Below are 20,693 nucleotides of genomic sequence, written 5' to 3'. Positions count from 1 at the left end.
CATCGAACATACAGAACAGCGAATATTTTCCTAGGGAAAAAATTGCTGTTCCAAAACACATACACACAACACAAGCACACCAAACAGCAATCCACACACATTCACCTAAAATCTTACACCGAGCCATACACTAAACTATGCACACACCACTAACTATCCACTTACCTTAACCCAAACCCTAACCCTAAGGTCCATCACAATCGCACACTTACCTGACCCGTGCCCTAACCCTAATTCACCTAACCCGCCCTAACCTCATGTCCACACAATCACACACATACCTAACCCGCACCCTAACCCTAACTAACCTAACCAGCACTCGATCACACACTTACCTGAACCCAACCTGTAACTTTCCACCACAGCACTGAAAATACTGAAGCAACAGAAATGGACAACCGAATTCGCTCCCTAGGAAAAAATTTGGTTTTCTGTTGCTTCGATATTTTCAGCTTTCACTGAATAGGGGTTGATATTAGAACATTCGAAGTTTTGAAACTTTGATGTTTTAATATAGACCCAAATATAGTACATTGTAGCTATGTAATGCTGTGTTCAGTACTCTCTCCTTGCATTTTTTTGGGTGCACATCAAAGCGTATGTACCTTATTAGCCATGATGCATTACTGGTGTTAGTACCACTGACTGAATGCAGTCTGACATGCTGTATTCTGTTTGTGTTCCAGGAGTCTGTGTGTCCGCAAGCTGTTGCCCTGCAGACATTACTAATGTGGAGTATGGCAGAGTGGAAACACATCAACCATTTCATAGCCAAGGTAAAGTTGTATATATATGTATATATATATATATATATATATATATATATATATATACATGTTTGCCAGGTGTGTATTCATGCAACAGTGTGTAAGGGACACTGTTGGCACACAGTGTGACCTTGCATACATACCCCTTGTCAAACACAGCTAGCCTTCATACATGTCACCTCAGTCTTGTGTAGTACCACAGGCTTCTGTTTATTTGAGTTGGGTGACTGATATTTTGTCCGCTTGGATCTGGTTTATTGCTTTCAGTCTTGTGTAGCACCACAGGCTCATACATACAGAGGAGGTTACTGGAGTACTGGCACTAGGTCCCTCACAAGCCTAGCCATGACCCTAACCCCAAAATATCCATCTATCATGTGAGCACACAGTAGTCACAGGACCTTCTCATGTCTACACATTGCATACACATAGCCAACACCCAATGTGTGTGTCACATTATCAGCTGTGGAGTGTAGGAAAGTTGTCAGCACATAGCATGCCTATGGCAAGTGCAACACACAGGATGTCCTCTGGTATGCTAGTATGACACCTACTTTGTGTGACATTACCTTCACTTACAGTATTTCTCATAACATTAAGGTGCTTCTGAATTCTGATGTGCAAGCACTTCTCTATGCAATCAGTACAGAACTGTGTGGGACCTCTTTTAACTGTGTTAGATGTCAGCACAGGTTACACCTTGCCAAACATGGACTGCAACCTGCAGGGTGGTTCAGACATACTTCTCAACTGTACAGTTTATGCAGAATGTTCTGATGCATGTAACACATCAGTGGTCCATTTCCTCATACACCTGTGTCTGTCTGTCAAATTGATTCCAAGTCATTGCAGGCTGCAGTCATAACATAATGGTAGACTTTATGATTTGCACATTTCATACCATTCAGACCATGTATGCTAATGCAAACCCTGTTATGCTATCACCGTCATATGTTTGTAGGAGCACTATTTGACAGGTATCCCTATTATGTGTCCTTTATCACCTCATTATATAGCTTTGTAAACAGTCCTTGCTTCAACAGCTTGGAAGGTATGGGTACAGATGGTGGCCATACCTCTGACCTCTGCATATGTGTGCAGATTGTCCAGATCTCTGATACATGATTTATTCACATCTGTCAGGTAGTCTGGCCTACATCTGCTAAAATCATGACAGACTGACATGGTATATTAATGATAGCTGTTATCATATAACAACATATACCCTTGGAAGGTGCATTCAATTGCATTAGCTGTTCTGCTACCCATTTCCCACGTGTGTCACACCAATATTTGACAGGTGTGCCCAATGTTTGCTGTTTGCCCCAGCTTCACATATGACATTCACCTGATGTCTGTCTGTAGACTGCTGCAAGGTGATGTGATAGAGTGATAGAGTTACAGACTGTCTATCAGCATTATGTTTCAGACAGGTATGAGGTCTGCTGCTGCCACGTCTGTCATTACTGTGACCTTGACAGTTTGGCAATGGGTCTCTTAAATGCCCATTGTTCGGGGTCACAGACATGTTGGTTGCAAACATCTGAATATTCCATATACATAAGTACAAATGGCTGGTATGGCCTGTACAGTTTAATATGTTGCATGTACAGCAGATCCCATTAAGTGGCTCTGCAAAGTGATGCCATGGTGAATGAGTCAACAACCCTTAAAATGGTATAACCAACCCACACAACAGCGACAGGGAATATGCTTCTAATGCACACACACACACACACACACACACACACACACACACACACACTTGCCAGTATTGAGTTTAGTACCCCTACCTATCTAGTGTTATGAAGTTACCACATGCACCACAAAGCTTATAGGATGACGAGTGTCCCAAGTTACTTCTAAGGTGAATAACCTCACCAGCCCTTGTAAAGTATGGCAATGGGCAGTCTATTAGGTTCATAGGTTTACAGGTAAGTACTAGACTATCTGCCCCAGGGCATCTATAAACCTAATCAGAATGTGTAGGCTTTCACCGCCCCTTTAGATTAGTTCCCTGCGCCTCTGTCCAGCAGAGCCATTAGTTCCCTGTGCCTCTGTTCAGCAGAGCCACAGCATTGATCCCAGGGGTATATTTTCCGTTTCTCATCCACTCGTCAAGGTTTTTCCTGAAGAGTGTTAGTGAGGGGCTCTACCTAACATAGACTGGAATCCTGTTCCAAAGCATGGGGAGTCTCTGGGACAGGAATCTATCCCTCCAGCATGTCCTATTTATCGTGGTGAGGTTTAGATCCCTAGAGCTTGTGGCTCTTGGGGATTTCTTTTTTTTTAGGTGGAGCATGTCCATCAATTCTGGGTTGGCCATGGCCTTGTGTGTCAGGCAGAGATCACCTCAGAGTAAGCAGTACGCAACCAAGTGCAGCTGGAGTTTCTTCAGTCAGGCTGCATAGGGCATTTGTTTGAGGCCAGTAATCCTCTTGGTGAGGTACTTCTGTGGTCTTTCCAGCTGTTGTAGGTGTCTTGTAAGGTACATCCCAAATGGAACATTGTACTCTATGATGGGTCTGATGAGTGATGAGTAGAGGGCCACAATAATCTCTTTTGTTCTAGATGTGAACCCTTTTGTGATTAGTTGGGCCGCATAGAAGGATTTTCTAACCACCTTGGCAATATAATTATCAAATGAGAGATTACTATCTACTTGGGTCCCCAGATCCCTTATTACATTTTCTGTATTTATGGGACTATCATGTATGTGGTAGTTTATGGGTACTTTGTTTTTTCCAAAGGGGATGGGTATGCACTTTAGCTTGAGGCCATGATTTTGACACCAGGTATCCGTCTCATTGAGACCCTTCTGGAGGATGTCTGTATCAGCTGGAGAGTCAGTTATGGCCCCCAGTTTGCAGTCGTCTGTAAACTTGGTCAGCCATAGTCCTCCTGTGCTTCCCTGTACATCTGAGAAGTATATACCAAACAGGAGGGGTCCCAGGACTGAGCCCTGGGGGATGCCACTTGTAACCGGTTTAGAGTCAGACCTAGAGCCTGCAACTCTGACTGTGTGGGTTCTATCCGTGAGCCAATTGGCAACCCATCTCATGACGTAGGGGTTTATGTTCAGGCTGATGCGCTTGTCTATAATACCGGAATGGAGAATGGTGTTGAAGGGCTTTACGAGGTCTTGGTAGGCTGTGTGGACCTCCTTTACCCTCATCTAAAGACTTGGTAACTGTCTCAAAGAAGTCCACCAGGTTTAGGAGGCATGATCTGCCCTTAACAAAGCCAAACTGGGTAGGGTCCAATGTTTGGAGGTTCCCAATGTCTCTATTAATGAGTTCCATGATGATGCACTCCATAACATTGAAGACCAGGCTAGTCAGGGTAAGGCCTCAAAATACTGTATCCTACAAATAGGCACACTTACAAACACTTTACACCCAGATGCCTACACACTCACATTTGACTAGACTGAGATTAGAACTCCTATCTATTTAGTTATTGGTACTATGGTGTTATGCACTTATCACGTGCACCACAAATCTTATAGGTTGAAGAGTGTGCCAAGGTACCTGTAAAGTGAATAACATCACCAGCCCTTGCAAAGTATAGCAGTGGGAGGTGTACTGGGTGGGTAAGGCCTCAAAACACTTTCATCTATGAGTATACACACTTACCAACACAAAAATACACACACTCATTTGCCAGAAGTGAGAATAGTACCCCTGTCTATCTAGTTATGTATTCCATACTGTTACATAATTTTTGTGCATGTCACAGAGCTTATAGGGCTAATGAATGTCTACAGGTACTTCTACAGTGGATGACATCAGTGGGCCTTGTAAAGTGGCCAATGGGATATGTACTGGATACACCATGCATAAAAATTGTAAAACGCACCTCCCCAATGGCTATGGTTCTCACCCAAACACACACACAGTTGCCAGTATTGAGTTTGGAACCCCTGTCTATCTAGTTATTGGTTCTACTGTGTTATGCAGGTGTTACATACACCATGATGCTTATAGGGTGGAGAGTATCCCACAGTACTTCTGAGGTGAATAACATCACCAGCCCTTGTAATGTATGAGAATGGAAGGTGGACTGGGTGAGAAAGGCCTCAAAATACTTTAACCTACAAATATACACTTACAAACATGAAAACACGCACAGTTACATTTGCCAGGACTGAGATTAGAACTCCTACCTGTCTAGTTATTGGTATTGTAGTTGTCTGCAGTTATTGTTATTACACACACCACAGAGCTTATAGGGCTGAGACCCATCCAAAGCTACTTCTAATGTGACTGACATCAGCAGGACATGTAAAGTAGGCCAATGTGAAGTGTACTGGGTGTGAATGGCCTTAAAATCTTTAACCTACGAACAAACTTTTACATTTGCCAAGACTAAGATTAGAACCACTACCTATATAGTTATTGGTACTATAGTATTCTGCAGTTATTACATGCACTACAGAGCTTATAAGGCTGAGGTCAATCCAAAGCTACTTCTAAGGTGCCTGACATAGGCAGGACATATAAAGTAGGCCAATGTGATGTGTACTGGGTATAAATGGCCTCACAATCTTTAACCTACAACACACACACACACACACACACACACACACACACACACATTTACATTTGCAAGGACTGAGATTAGATCCCCTACCTATCAAGTTATTTGTACTATAGTGTTAAGCAGTTATTGCAAATGCTATAGAGCTAATAAGACTGAGACTAGTCCAAAGGTAATTTTAAGGTGAATGACATCAGCAGATTTTGTAAAGTAGGGCAATGGGAAGTGTGCTAGGTGAGAAAGGCCTCTTAATACTGAAACCTATGGACACACACACACACACACACACACACACACACACACACACACACACACACACACACACACACACACACACACTCATTTACAAGGACTGAGATTAGATCCCCTACCTATCAAGTTATTTGTACTATAGTGTTACACAGTTATTGCAAATGCTATAGAGCTTATAAGACTGAGACTAGTCCAAAGGTAATTTTAAGGTGAATGACATCAGCAGATTTTGTAAAGTATGGCAATGGGAAGTGTACTAGGTGAGAAAGGCCTCTTAATACTGAAACCTATGGACACACGCGCACACACACACACACACACACACACACACACACACACACACACACACACACACACACACACACACACACACACACATATTTACATTTGCAAGGACTGAGATTAGGTACCCTATCTATCAAGTTATTTGTACTATAGTGTTACGCAGTTATTGCAAATGCTATATAGCTTATAAGACTGAGACTAGTCCAAAGGAATGACGTCAGCAGATTTTGTAAAGTAGGGCAATGGGAAGTGTACTGGGTGGACAGGCCTCGTACAACTGAAACCTATGGACACACACACACACACACACACACACACACACACACACACACACACACACAGTATCCCTGTGTATGACTCATTCTCTGTCTGTGTCTCCCTGTGTCTCTTTCTATCACTGTCTCTCATCCCCATATCTGTGTGTATGTATGCTTGACATATTGTAAAATGTTGCCCATATATGAGAGTGTATATCACACGCAACAGATGCATATATACCCCATGTGGGCCACCTACAGTTGGCTGTGGGTAATCCTGTCTTTTGTGTGTGTATGGGGACAGTTAAAGTGTAAATAGCTGTGTTTATGCAAAGACTTTGCACAATACAGCTATACAAGTCCAATGTGGTTTCTGACATGGGCTTTACTTCTCTAAGTGTAGGAGCATGCCCAGTATGACCTTCTATAGTGAGTGTGGGACTCGATTCCAGAAATAGTTGTATTCCAGTCCAGGGTTTTGTGTGCTACACCCATACCTCTCAACCTGTTAATGCAAGATATCTGGAGATAGCCTGCCAAAATGGGGAGACAATGGCCCAAACATAGAGAGCTACTGTAACTATTGCTTGTATTAATGTATGATTTGTTAGGGTTACGGGGTTTGTTTTAGCAGACATTTTCTGACATATATGATGTTTGACACTGTAGTGTATTCTGTCATTACCTACTGACAGAAATCCTCAGATCATTACAGTGATTCAACATAAAAATATAAGATGGATGATGCACAGACCAATATAATTAGCCAAACACTAGACATTCTTGCACAGTCTGGCCAGTTGAGAGGTGTGACTACAGCCGATTGAGTGATACGGCTATGTGAAGAGTCCAGCACCTTGGTGATATACTAGCTGGGGAACTGTTTGTGTCATATTCTTCTTACCTGACAGGTCATATCCTAGTGTGGGCATACCTCTCAGCTGCACAGGTTTTTCCAGATTGTCCAGATGTTGTATATGTTTTGTTCATGTGTCATAAACATGTGGCTTTCTGGCAAGTTGGTGGCATCTACTTAAAGACTGAGAATTTGAAAAATAATGACAGAACATTTGTGTTTCACACTTCATAACCTTCAGCCAATTCATGCTAATGCAAAACCTGTTATTCTACCAACTTACTAAGTGTGTAACAGCAATATTTAAAACACAAGCCTATCATTTGGCCTTTGTCCCATTTTCTTTTATGATCTTGTCCAGATGTGTTGCTGTAAGAGGTTGAGAGGTATGGGTGTGGGTACAGAGTGCATTCTACTGGCAGAGATACCCATTATATATGTGGTATATTCCACACAGCACTGTGATTTCCAGGTATGTCAGTGGCAGAGCAGTACAGAGTACTGTGGTGAACCACTGACAGACATCTGTGTATAAGCTGATAGGCTGATATGAGGATAGTAGGCTATTGCCCCTGACACCTTTATAACTTTCACAAATGTAAGTGTAGCCCATGTTAAGCCATGTCGGCACCTAGAGCCTCTGTCCAGCAGGGACACAGGTGGGATCACTGGACTGTATGTTCTGTTTCCCATGCACTTATATAGGGGCACTTCAATGGGGGTATTGAGGCACTTGGTTTGGTGTGCATAGGGAGTGTATTCCACAGATGGAGAAGTGTGTGGAACACATATCTCTCACACTGACAAGCCCTATTGATATTACAGACCAGGTTGATGCTGTGCCTACAGGTAGACCAAATGGGCCTTGACTTCCAGATGTGCAACAGTTCCATCAAGGCAGGATCTGAATTGCTCTGTATGCCAGAGAGGGGTCACTTCTGCAGAGTACGTATGGAACTGAGTAGAAAGACATTGCTGTTAGCCTATCTGTGTAGGGTAGATGTTTGTGGTCCTGCATTTTCCCGTGAGGAACCTCTGTGATCTCTCCAACTACTGCATGTGCTTTATGAGGTAAATGCCGAAGGAGGCATTGAACAAAATGATTGGCTAATAAGGTTAGCATGCATGGTTCTTATGACCTCTTTGTCCCTAGATGGATGACTCTTACATTTGGGTTGTCCCATCTATGAAGCTTTCTGTACAATGGAAGCAACATGGTGCTCAGACTTCAGGTTGCTATCAACCTGGGTGTCCAGTTGCCTCACTACTTATTGTGTATGTAGGACATTGTTGTTAATGTGATACTATGTGGGTCCGCCAGTCTCCACAAAGGGGATGCTGATGCATCTGCAGACATTCAGCTTGGGGCAATGTTTCTGGCATCAGTCATTTGTTTTGATGGGTCCCTGCTGTACGATGTCCACATCACTTTGGGTAATGATGTCTGTTCCCAGCTTGCAGTCATCTGCCTGTTTGGTCAGCATTAGGCCTGTGTTTATGGCCTGCACCTCAGGGAAGTGTATCCCATATACCATAGGCCCCCGGACCGATCCCTGGGGTATGCCACACAGCACGGCTTGTATTTATCAGGCTGTGGATAGTATGTTATTACTGAAATTAAGCAGAAATTCCTTAAGATTCCAAGAGCAAGATAAATTATTTCTTACACTTATTTCACATAGCTATACTTCTGAAACGCTTATAATTGTGCTATATAGTTAATCGACTACATTCTGCACAGCTTTTTTTACTGTTTCACTGCATTTATGTACTGTTTTATACTGTTTTAGCTGTATTTTTTATTGTTAGATACTGTTTCATTACTCTAATTGCATGTTTACTGAATTACTTAACTGTAAACTGCTTTTTCATACTGAGAGTTGTATTTTCTGTTTGTAAGTGATCTATCCATGGTTTTCTGTGCATTTTTGATTTTTTGAGGTTTCTGTGTTCTAATCTAGTCTGTTTACAGTTAAAAGCATTCTCTAGAGTCTGCTTTCTCCTTGATCTGTTTAAAACTTTCATTTAGTGGCTCTGTAATAGTTTCTCACCCACCCTCCTTAGTGTTGCGGTATTCTTATACTTGGTGGCTTTGCAGTTGCCTGCCCATACTGTACATTTGATCTGTGACACTCCTCCCAGTCTAGTATCATTAGCTCATTCAATCCAATAGAGAACATTTGTGAAGGCCAACCCACTCAAATTCTTAACCTTAAATTAACTTCTTTTCCAGCTTTCTCCATTTCCTCTTTACTGAAAAAAAAATACTGAAAAAAAAAATTCTAAGCTTGCCTCCCCCCTTTCCTGTAACAAGTCTTGTCCAGATACAGATTTGCTATATCCAGGACTGTTTGTAGGCTCCTAAGACACCCCCCCACTTAACTAGGATTAAATTATTCCTGGCGCCATAAAGTCTGCTCTTCAAATTTTCTGTTGCAACTAGCCAGCTTTTTAGTTTTAGCACTCAAATGTGTTTCTTTGAGCTCAGCACTTGTTCAGAACTCGTTGTAAGCACTATATAAGCTACAAATTACTACAGCACTCAACTTTCCTCACTTGTCTAGAGGAAAGCAGTTTTTAGTACTTAATAAATAAGCACCTATCCAGGCATGTCTAAAGGTCAGCTCCCGGTGTTTTCTTCTGTCTACCTGGTGAATCTAGGCATCTTGGGACAATGCAGCAATTGCCTCATGTACACAGATAACCCTCTCCTCCTACCACGCAACACTATGACCAGTGAGGGATGCACTTATACAGCCAAACTGGAAGCAAAGCTCTCTTCACCAAAGACTGGAGTAGACAGTCAAGAGGAGAAGGTAAACACTTGCACCACACCACACTCATCACATAGTCCCTCAGAACCTACACCACCAAAACACACACGTAGAAACACAAAACACACACCTACATTCCCAGAGGCTCTCAGTAAAAATTTGCCCAAACAACCGAGACCTCCAAAGCAGAAATGCAAGCAAACTCCACCCCCCGACACAACCCAAATGACACATAGCCCACATACTCAGTGTGCCACTCAACTACAACCCATAAGGCATAATGTACCCAACACTCTAGTCATAGGTGACACTATAGTCAGGCACACTGATGTTCCACTCACCAGGCTAAACAAGGAAAAAGTTACTGTCAGCTACCCGTTGGGTGCCAGGATCCACCAAATAATGCATGCACTCAGGTCACTCCACAACAAGTACAAATATGACCTGAGACATACCTCACTGGATACATAAAAAAGACATGGGAAAGCTCTCTGATCTTGTAGCCCAGGCAGGTATGACCCTAGCCCTGAGTAGCATCCTGCCATCACCCAGAATGACACCACAGTACAAGGACAAAATGACTGACTTCAACAATTAGCTAAGCTTCTGGTGTTATTCTAAGAGAATCCAGTATCTGTCTTCCTGTGATGACATGATCGATAGATCACTTTGCTTTTCCAGAGATGGCCTGCACCTGTCACCCTTGGGATTCTGGATACTGGTAAAGGCTCTTGCCACCCCAATAGTGCCTTTTTTAGGCAAGGTTCAAATGACAAATTCACCACGGTAACAGGTACAAGCAAGCAAAATCTGAGGGTAATGCTACTCAATGCTAGAAGTCTAAACCTCAAAATGCACTCACTCGATGCACTCCTTAAAATGGAGAACATCGATATCTGTGCAGTGACACAGACCTGGTTTAATGCACCAGAAAGCTCCCCTGTGTTACCAGGCTATAATTCCTACCACACCTTTCGGCCACCGAACCTGGACCGAAACACTAAAAGTGGAGGCGTGTCCATATTCATTAAAGATATCCACACCTCCAAGCAAGTTGCTCAGCATAATGCATTCAAGATTATCCAAGTTCAACTAACTCTGGGCAAAACCGCAATCCAGATTGGAGCTTGCTACAGACCCCCTCACCATGCCCCAGGATTCCCACTTCTCTTTTCTTGATACACTGGAAAATATTAAGGTACAACCTAACACCCTAATAATGGGTGATTTCAACTACCCCACCATTAACTGGCAAAAGTACTTGTGTACCAACTCTTTTGCTCAACGTTTTCTGGAATTCATCAAGTCCAACACCTAGGATCAACTTATCCACACCACCACCAGGGGCAGCAATATCCTAGACCTGGTCATCACCAACATGGGCATCCAGTGACCCACACCAGAGGTCAGCCCCTTGTTGGTCAGATCCAACCACAAGCTAATCACCCTAGACATCCACATCCTGCTCCCACCCCCCCCATTAGGAATACAATCGTAAAAAATTTCTCCAAAGCCAACTTCATGCTTCTTAAAACAGAAGTGGCAAACTTCATGACACCCATGCAGATGGACAATAGAGGTATGATTGCTGAATCCTACACAAATGCACTTTATAAGCACTTACACCAATGCATGGATCGTGCTATCCCTAACAGAACCAAGATGCTATTCTCCAAAAAAGGAAGCCAATGTGGTGGTCTTCTGCCATAAACAAACTCTTCAACAGAAGAAAGAAACTGTTGCAAAAAAGAGTAAAATCCCACGATTGGAGGAACTCCCTGGTCAGCCTCAGTAAGAAGCTGAGATCCCTCATAAAATCCTCCAAAGCTAGTTGTGAAAACAAAATTGCCACTGATTCTAATGACAACAAAGCATTCTATAGCTATGTCAAGAATCTCAATGGCAACACTCAGATCTGCTCTGAGTTACAGCACAATGACACTAAATATACAGAACCAACTGATATTGCCAACATCCTGGCAGATAGGTTCAGTTCTAACTTTAACCCGCCTTTCACACCCTAAAGGGCACATCTTTATACTGGAAGAATGCAAAGTTGCTGTAATCACAGCTGCACAGGTAAAAGCCTCACTCTCCAAACCAAGAACACAGCAAACATGGGACCTGACATCATCTCAGGCTGCCTTCTGCATGAACTATAGAATGAACTGACACCCCACCTTGCACCGTGTTCAGTCATAGCCTCACCACAGGCTTTGTGCCCATTGAATGATGCACCATGACGATTAACCCACTCCACAAAGGGGGGGGGCACAACATACCCCAGGAACTACTGCCCCATTAGCCTGATGAGCCTGGTCTGCAAGGCCATGGAATGTATCATCATGGAACTCATAAACAAAGACATTGGAGATCTCCAAACACTGGACCCCACACAGTTCAGGTTTGTAAAAGGCAGATAATGTATCCTAAACCTGATAGTCTACTTTGAAGCAGTCACCAAAGCCATAGATGAGGGTAAGGTGGTTCACACAACCTATCTAGATCTCGCCAAGGCATTCAACACCACCCCCCCACTCTGGAATTATAGATAAACTCACTAAACTAGGTATAAATCCCTATGTCACAAGATGGGTTTCCAACTGGCTTACTGACAGAACCACACTGTGAAAGTAGCAGACTCCAAATCAGACTTCAGACCAGTGACAAGTGGAGTACCACAGGGTTCAGTTTTGGGTCCTCTCCTGTTTGGTATCTACTTTTATGAAGTACAGGCTAACACAGAATGTCTTTGGCTAACTTAATTTGCAGATGACTGCAAACTAGGAGCCATAATCAAAATTCCTAACGATGTGGACATTCTACACAAGGGCCTCACTGAGACAGATGCCTGGTGTCAAAGCCATGGTCTCAAGCTCAATGCCAAAAAGTGCATTGTCATCCCCTTTGGTAAAAACTCTGTACCCATGAACGACCACATAGTCTAGTACCACATAGACTATCACATAGTCTACTTTAACACCGAAAATGTGCTGAGACCTTGGGACACAGATGGAAAGTAGTCTCTCCTTTGATAATCACATTGCCACAGTGGTCAGGAAATCCTTCTATGTGACACACCTCATCACAAACGGTTTCTCATCCAGAAAAAAAGAGGTCATTGTTCCCCTCTACTCATCACTCATTAGACCCATTATACAGTACAATGCCCCTTTTGGTATGTACCTCACAGGACATCTACAAAACTGGAAGGGCCTCAGTAATACCTCATAAAGAGGATTACTGGCCTCAAACAGATTCCCTATGCAGATTGACTCAAAAAAACTCCAGCTTTACTCCATTGCATATCGCCTACTCAGAGGTGATCTCTGCCTAACATACAAAGCTATGTCAACCCCAGAGCTGTTGGACATGCTCCACTTAAAGAAATCCCAATCCCTCTGAGCTACATGCTCTAGGCACCTATACCTTGTCACCACAATAAACAGAACATGCTGGAGGGAAAGATTCCTGTCCCAGAGACTTCCCATATTCTGGAACAGACTACCTATCTATGTCAAACAGAGCTCCTCATTAGCACTCTTCAAGAAAAATCTTGATGATTGGATGGGTAATAGGAAATTCACCCTGGGGATCACTTCTGGGGTTCTGCTTGACAGGGGCACAGGAGAATAATTTTCTTGGGTAGCAAAAGCCAAAGTACCTTTTTGGCTAGGCTTGTATAGGCTTTAAGGCCAATAGCCTAGTACCTACCTATGAACCTATGAACTTATGAACAGGTGTACTGTTTCAGTTGGCTACCCCTATTATGAATATATGGGCTCTATTAATGAACCGGTTTGCTACCCATTTGGTAACATATGGCTTGCTGCCCAGTTGACATAGTTCATGTACTATGGCCATATGAGGTATAGTGTGTAAGGCTTTAGCCAGGTCAAGGTGGCCGGGGTGCACCATCTGTCCCTCATCCATGCGTTTGTGGGCTGCATCAGGGGAAGTCCTCCAGAGTAACTGACATACCTTCCCTGAGAATGGCAAACTGTGTAGGGTCGTGTATTTGGATTTTGCATATATCCCTATTAATGAGATCTATGATAATCCATTGCATGGCCTTGCAGATCACGCTAGTTAGGCTGATGTCTCTTTCATTTCCTGGATCAGTGAAAAGTCCACCTTGGTGTGAAAGGATGACAATGGCATAATGATGCTGCCAGTTCATGTTTGGTTTCCTGTAGTTTGCAACCTGGGCTGTCTTCAGGTTCCATGGAGGCTGTCTTCTTGGCTTTGAGAGCGCATTGCTGCCCTGTTCCCTAATGATAAGGGTTGGGTGGTCAGGTACTGGGGATGTCCTGCTTTCATGATGGTGGACAAAGGTAAGACATTTCCACTGCACCTGTCAGCCAGTGGATTGGCTATATCTACAGCATCTGTGTATGTGGTGTCCTTGACCACCAGTTCTGCACAGATCTGGGAGCTTCCTTTGGGAATGCAGACATATGTGAGGAAGACCTTACGACTGTTTGTCTTCAATGTGTGCAATTTGGACTCGGATTTGCCTCTAGTGGATTTGACTGGTGCTCTTCTTCGTTTGTTTAGGCTAAGGGGCGATTACTTCCAAATGTGCACCTGCTCCTTCTTGGTCTTGTTCAGCAATGTTATCCTTGCGTTATATAGTTCCTTTATTGCAGATGTATGTGGGCAGGTTTACTCTCCCTTGCGAACAGAGATGTTGTCCTGTCAGGTGTTCCTGATTTCGTGCATCTGTATATATATATATATATATATATATATATATATATATATATATATATGCTGGCATAGTTGTTTTGTGTACATTTGTAAGTTGGTGACTGTTCCTATAGTGGGGTAGGGGGCTGTTCAGCTGTTTATACCATCCCACTGGTGGTTGTGATCAGCTTGTGGGACATCTTCCTTTTACCATGGCTAGAGTGGAGTCAGGGGTGATGGTTATATGACATGTGACCACTTTTTTGTCAGAATCTGCCAGGGAGGATGATACCATAGGGTGCCGCAGTGGTTGATCATGTTGGTTACTGCCAAGTCCGACACAGGTATCACATCTTGTGGGGGTATCAAGTGGCTGTCCAAAGGATGTAGCATTGCTAAGATGGGGAATCTCTGTGCATTCCTGTTCAAGCATGGTTGGATTCCTAATCAATATTTGGGTAATATACATCAGCCAGGTCAGGGTGATGGGTGGAATTCTGATAAATTTGTAGAGGGTCAGATATGTGAGGTGGGTGTCTTGAGTCAGATATGTTGGCCTGTAGCTACCTACAATTTGAATATGGGTCTTGTCAACAGTTGACTGCACATGGCATGTCTTGTGTATATCAGACTGTTTGACCAGTCTGGAGGTGTGTGTCTGTCTAACATATATTTATACTCTACCTCCTTTGGCTTTGCTGCCCACATTTTGGGTTCTGGCTATGTCATAGGATGAGTGATCAGGTAAGGATGTGTTTCTCTCCATGGCTGTGGAACAAGTTTCAGTGAGTGCAGACATGTCACCACCTTCCAGGGTTACGACTACCTGCAATGAGTGCATTCTCCTGTTTAGACTCCTAGCCATACCTGCCAACTGTACAGATTTTCACAAAATGCCCAAATTCATAGCTCATATATATGGTCGATTTCCCATAAAATTGTGATTTTCAAGCACATTTATTGCAAATCACTAAGGGTTGAAGTCAGTTAATACTGCCAGAGACATTTGAGTTTCAGACATCATACTCTTCAGACAATTCCCTGCTAATACAAACCTTGTTATTCTATCAACTTTCTAATATTATAAGAGCACTACTTAAAAAGTGTCCCTATATTTGGGCCTTTACCCCCACATTATTTATGGCATTGTCCATATTTCTTGCTCTATGGGGTTGAGACGTATGCTCCTAGCATTTAGCAGCATGGCCTTTCATTTGCGTTTTGTAGACTATGTTATGTTGGTAGTATGGACCCAATGACATTCACTACAAAGGCATATGGGTTAGGTATGGGCCTTTGCCAGAGGCCTGTATGCCAGTTGAGAGAGATGTAGGGCATCTGTGGCAAGGCAGCACATTCTGTCATTCATATGGTCCCAGGCTGCCAGGCAGTGGATCCCCCTGGGATGACACCAGTAAGTGAGCCAAGTGTTACTGACAATCACTTTCTGTTTGTAGTGAACCATCATTCTGGGTGACAACATGATGCTGCTTACAGGTAGGGATATACCTGCATGGGACACATATTCAGCAAGCTGAATCATGTCTGTTTTCCTATAGTCTGGAAGGTACATCTGACATCATTCACACCACCATGGACCAGGCCAGAGTGATGCCTGTATCTTTTTTAGGGTGACATGTGTGATATGGGAGATTATGTCACCTGACGAACAAGTAATAGTGGCTTTCTCCTTAACCTGCCTGCTGTGTAGCACATCTGTGTGTTTCACAGTGGAGTATTCTATGAGTAATATGTTGTGTGTATGGTAAGGCCTTAGTGTTTGCAAGATTCTGGTGTGTGGAGTATGTGTGGACTGTGGTGTGTATGTTTGTGCAGTTCTCATGTGCTTTTGCCTCTGATGTGTCCTTTGCTTGGGGTTTTGGTTTGTTGCAGAAATCTGCTTATGTGGGTGAGTGTTGTGTATTTGCAGGTGATGTTTACTGCATCCACACACTGCAGGGCACCTATGTTACTGCAAAATATTTTCTTGTGTGCACATTCTCCACAGGCTATTCCCACAGTGCATTTGTAATTCTGGTGTGAGCAGGGTAAATTCCATAACATCACACACAAGGTTATGGACTTCACACCTCTGAGCATACCTATTTGGCAGGTTGTCCATCATTGCACCACTATATCTGTTGTGGTCCTCAGACATTTTATGTTACTATGTTATTATGCAGATACATGTTGGCCTAGCTGTCAAACCGTCACTGACTCTGAAACCTGGCTAGGCCCATATATGACAGTCAGACGAAGGCCTACACATGGAGAGAGGGTGTTGATACTGTTTTGGCAAATATAGAACAGTTGGGGGACGAGTTTGGAATTTGCTTGCTTTCTGTCATGGGTGTGATGCCTGCTTCTCCACTGTTTGCCATTGATGTTTTGATATGACCTTTTCTTGTTTTGCAAATAGTTGGCAGGTGAATGCAATGTTAGGACAAGCAGAACAGATATACAAGGCATACTTGTGCTCCTTCTGTGACAGCCTGCCATTCCAATGGTATGGCTGTTGGCCAGTGGCATGTTTTGTCACTGCTGACACAGAAAGGTGCAGCCTTTTATGACCTGGCGGTACACAGACCTTCATGTACCTGCTATGCTACTAGGCTTCTGAGGGCCAGACATCTTGACAAAACTATAAGTAATTGGGGGACAAAGGCCTAAATATAGGGACCATTTTAACTACTGGCCTTACAAACCTAGAAAGGATACAATAAAAGATTTTGCATCAGCATGCATTTTCCTATAGGGTATGCCATCTGAGACACTACAATGTGTAATTTTTTTTATGACTTTAGTCTTTTGTGATTTGCCATTGATTTGCCAGACAACCACTATTTTATGATGAAGAGACCACAAATATGATGCAAACCTCTGTATATTCTGCAAAACATCTGCACAGTTGAGAGGTATGGTAGGCACTGTGTAGGTTACTCCGACCTGTGTACTGTCCATATGCATGGCCCCTGTCCATGACCTGTCCAGCTTTCCAATAGTAACAGATATTGCCATCTGGACAGTGTGTAAACTCCTACTGTAGTTGAAGCTGACATGCAAAATAGTTGGGACTGCAGTTCTTGGAACATGGCCCTGTCAACCACCGTACTGTACCTAAGCCACTTAGATACAACAGCAAGGAGTAAGTGCTGGCCACATCCTGACAGTATTAACCATGCATAAACATAGCTCATTGACCCCTGCATATTGTGGACATGCAAGAAATTATCATGTTGATTGGGACAGCCCTGGCAATGTGTGCTCTGCTGCTATTACCCTACAGTGTTACATGTTACTGTATTTCTATGGGAATATGGGTGTGAGGGGGGCACACCTGTCAACTGTAAACATTTGAAAAGACTGTGGTGATATTTGCTTTACATTTTGGTTCCATTTAGCATAGTGTTGTGCCCTATCTTTGAGGATAGAGGCATATCACTAAAGACCACAGGTTAGATTGTAATAGTATACATTTGGGTTTCAGACCTCTTACCCTTCATAGCTTTACTGCAACTGCAAGCCCTGTTGTGATATCACTGTGTAAGTCTGTAGGGGAGTATTTCATCATTGTCACCATTTGTGGGCCTTTGCCAGACATTCTTTTATGGTTTTCTACAGCTGACTTTCTGAGTGAGTGGGACCCCCACATTGACATCCATGCATGTGACCTATGACCCGCCCCCGTTAGTTGGCCCACTGCATATATTGCAGTGGGATTTGTCACCTTGGATACTACTGCATAGTGTGGTGATGCCAGTATTGGGCAAACATTTCCTAATGTCCCACATAGCTGTCAGTTATCTGCTGCTATCCCAGTAGGACACCCAGTCCCTTGCACGCATGCAGCAATACCATATATATGCTACTAGAACATACTACTCCATTCTTTTATTGTTAAGAAGACTGACTTACCTTGTGCCTGTACCAGTTGTGAGGACAGTGCTTGAAGGCTGACTGTGAGATGCACACAGCACACTGCCTAAACATGGTAAGGTACAGGTAGTGTGATGTGTGTGGCATCCATTTTACTTTGTGTGTGAGGCAGAGAGAGCTGCCAGCCCTGGGTCCCTACAGTGTCAGTGTGTGTGCTATGTGTTGTCTCTTTGCCAAGTCTAGGGCATACTGGGCATGCCTCTCTCTGCCTAGAAGAGCTGGCTCAGGGGGTTCCTCCCCCTAGTCCCACTGTGCCTGTGGGGACCTTGGCAATGGTGGGGGGCTATGTGGCCCTTTCTCATGCTGTTCCTGCTGCAGCTGTTCCTGCAGGATAATATTGTGTAGCATGGCACATACTATGAACATGTGTGCATATGTGGCTGGAGAGTACTGCAGGGCTCCACCAAATATGTCAAGGCAGCGGAACTGTGACTTGAGCACCCCAAACACATGCTCTATAATACTCATGTTTTGTGCGTGTGCCTCATTATAGTATTCTTGAGCGGGTGTGTGTGCATTTCTGATGGGTGTCATCATCCGTAGCTCCAGTGTATAGCCAGCATCCCCCACCACATGGCCATATGGGATGTCACCCCTGGCAAATCCCTGGTACAGCTGTGAGGAATGCCAGATGTGGGAGTTGTAATAGCTTCCAGGGCTGCCAGCCCACACATTAATGATAATGCCCTGGGCATTGCACATGACCTGGTATTTGATGGAGTGAAAGCCCTTGTGGTATAGGTAGATTTAAAAGGGAGGTGGATGATGTTACAATTCATTCCCTTGAAGGCCATGGGCGTATGTACCAGGAAGCATCATTAAAATTTCACCATTTTATTTTGTGTGGTTTTCTTTTCCTTCTAGTGCCTTTTGCTTGTTCATATACTTAGGTAGGCCCTACCCTGTTCACCAGATGGTGCTTTGATGTGGATGTGCATGCAGTCTATGGCACCCAGTACCTCCAGGTAGTCTGCTACATGGTGGAAGAGGTGCATATTGCTGGTCCATTCCTCACAGTTGCTGGGGAAGTAAATATGCTCACTGGCATGTGGTACCATGGCATACAGGAACTGGTGGAGTACCCTGGATGCCGATGCCTGTGAGACCTCCATGATGTCCCTAGTAGGTCTTTGGAAAGTACCTGTAGCTAGTATTCTTAAGGCTACACATACCTTGGTATCCACTGGGATGGGTTCCCCTGTGATGGCTCTGGGTCTGAGGAGGCTGGCACAGCTCAATGATTTGCTTAAGTATGTCCCTGTCCACCCTGTAGTGCTCTACTATATCCAGATCATGTAGCCCCTGGTGGGTTACCCTGGGTCTGAGTGCTCTTCTCCTCCTCAGTCTGGGGTGGTTGCCAGCATTATCTCCTCACTGCTCTCAGCCTCTAGCACATACTGATGTATCAAAGAGACAATGCTGCCTGTATGATTGGCTGGCTATGATACATTCCACCTGCCTGCTATATTATTTGTACTTGATTGCTTTTATTCTGCTATTTCCCTTTTTTTCCCATTCCCATTTCTGCCCATTTTAAGCCCGAGGTGCACTGCGCAGACCCAGTGCCCAAATGTAAACAATTCTGCTATTTCCAGGGTTTTTTTTAGACCTGGTGTGCGCTGCACAAACCCATTTAGCTAAAGTAAACACTTTGCAGCAGAAATGGCCCTCCCCAGGATGAGAACACGCTCTTCATTTCATGGAATACGTCAATTCAGCCTCAGACACACACCCTTGCTTCTTTGTGCTTAGCTAAGCCAAATGGGAGCCGTGGAGCTCCAATGTGCTTACACCAAGCATGACACTCCCCTTTTCATGTCAGCTGCTTTTCCTGCTTACATCACTGCCTTATAGCTCCTATACGGTTAGGTGCAGCCAGAGAATGGTCTCCCATTTATTGATTCAGTAAAATTTACTCATTTGCATAACCTACTGCCTTAGTCCCTTGTTACACCACTACATCAGAGCCTTGCTCATTGTTACCTGTTATTGTTTTGATTCTGCATGCCATACACTATAATGGCAAAATGTTGATTTCACCTAAAATTGTCTTTTCACATTTTGTTTTAATTTCGGCATGATCCAGTTTGTGCAAAGTGCAGTAGAAAAAAAAAACTACTTTCTTGCTTCCTGGATATAAAATGGAATCAAAATGCCTTGCTTGGTTTTAGTTGGTACACAAGAGATTTGGCTTCCAAGAGGCTTAGAATTAGTCTTGTTATAGTGCTGCCTTTCTTACAGTTTTATTCTCATGCTTTATTTATTTATTTGTTTGTTTGTTTTTCTGTAGAATGTAAATTGTGTTATAGTGAAATCTTCATTTGCTCATTTGTGTAGT

This window comes from Protopterus annectens, chromosome 4.part1 (genome assembly GCF_019279795.1).
Source record: "Protopterus annectens isolate FY-2018-M chromosome 4.part1, PAN1.0, whole genome shotgun sequence".
Taxonomy (NCBI): domain Eukaryota; kingdom Metazoa; phylum Chordata; order Ceratodontiformes; family Protopteridae; genus Protopterus; species Protopterus annectens.
Note: the sequence above shows the minus strand (reverse complement) of the source record.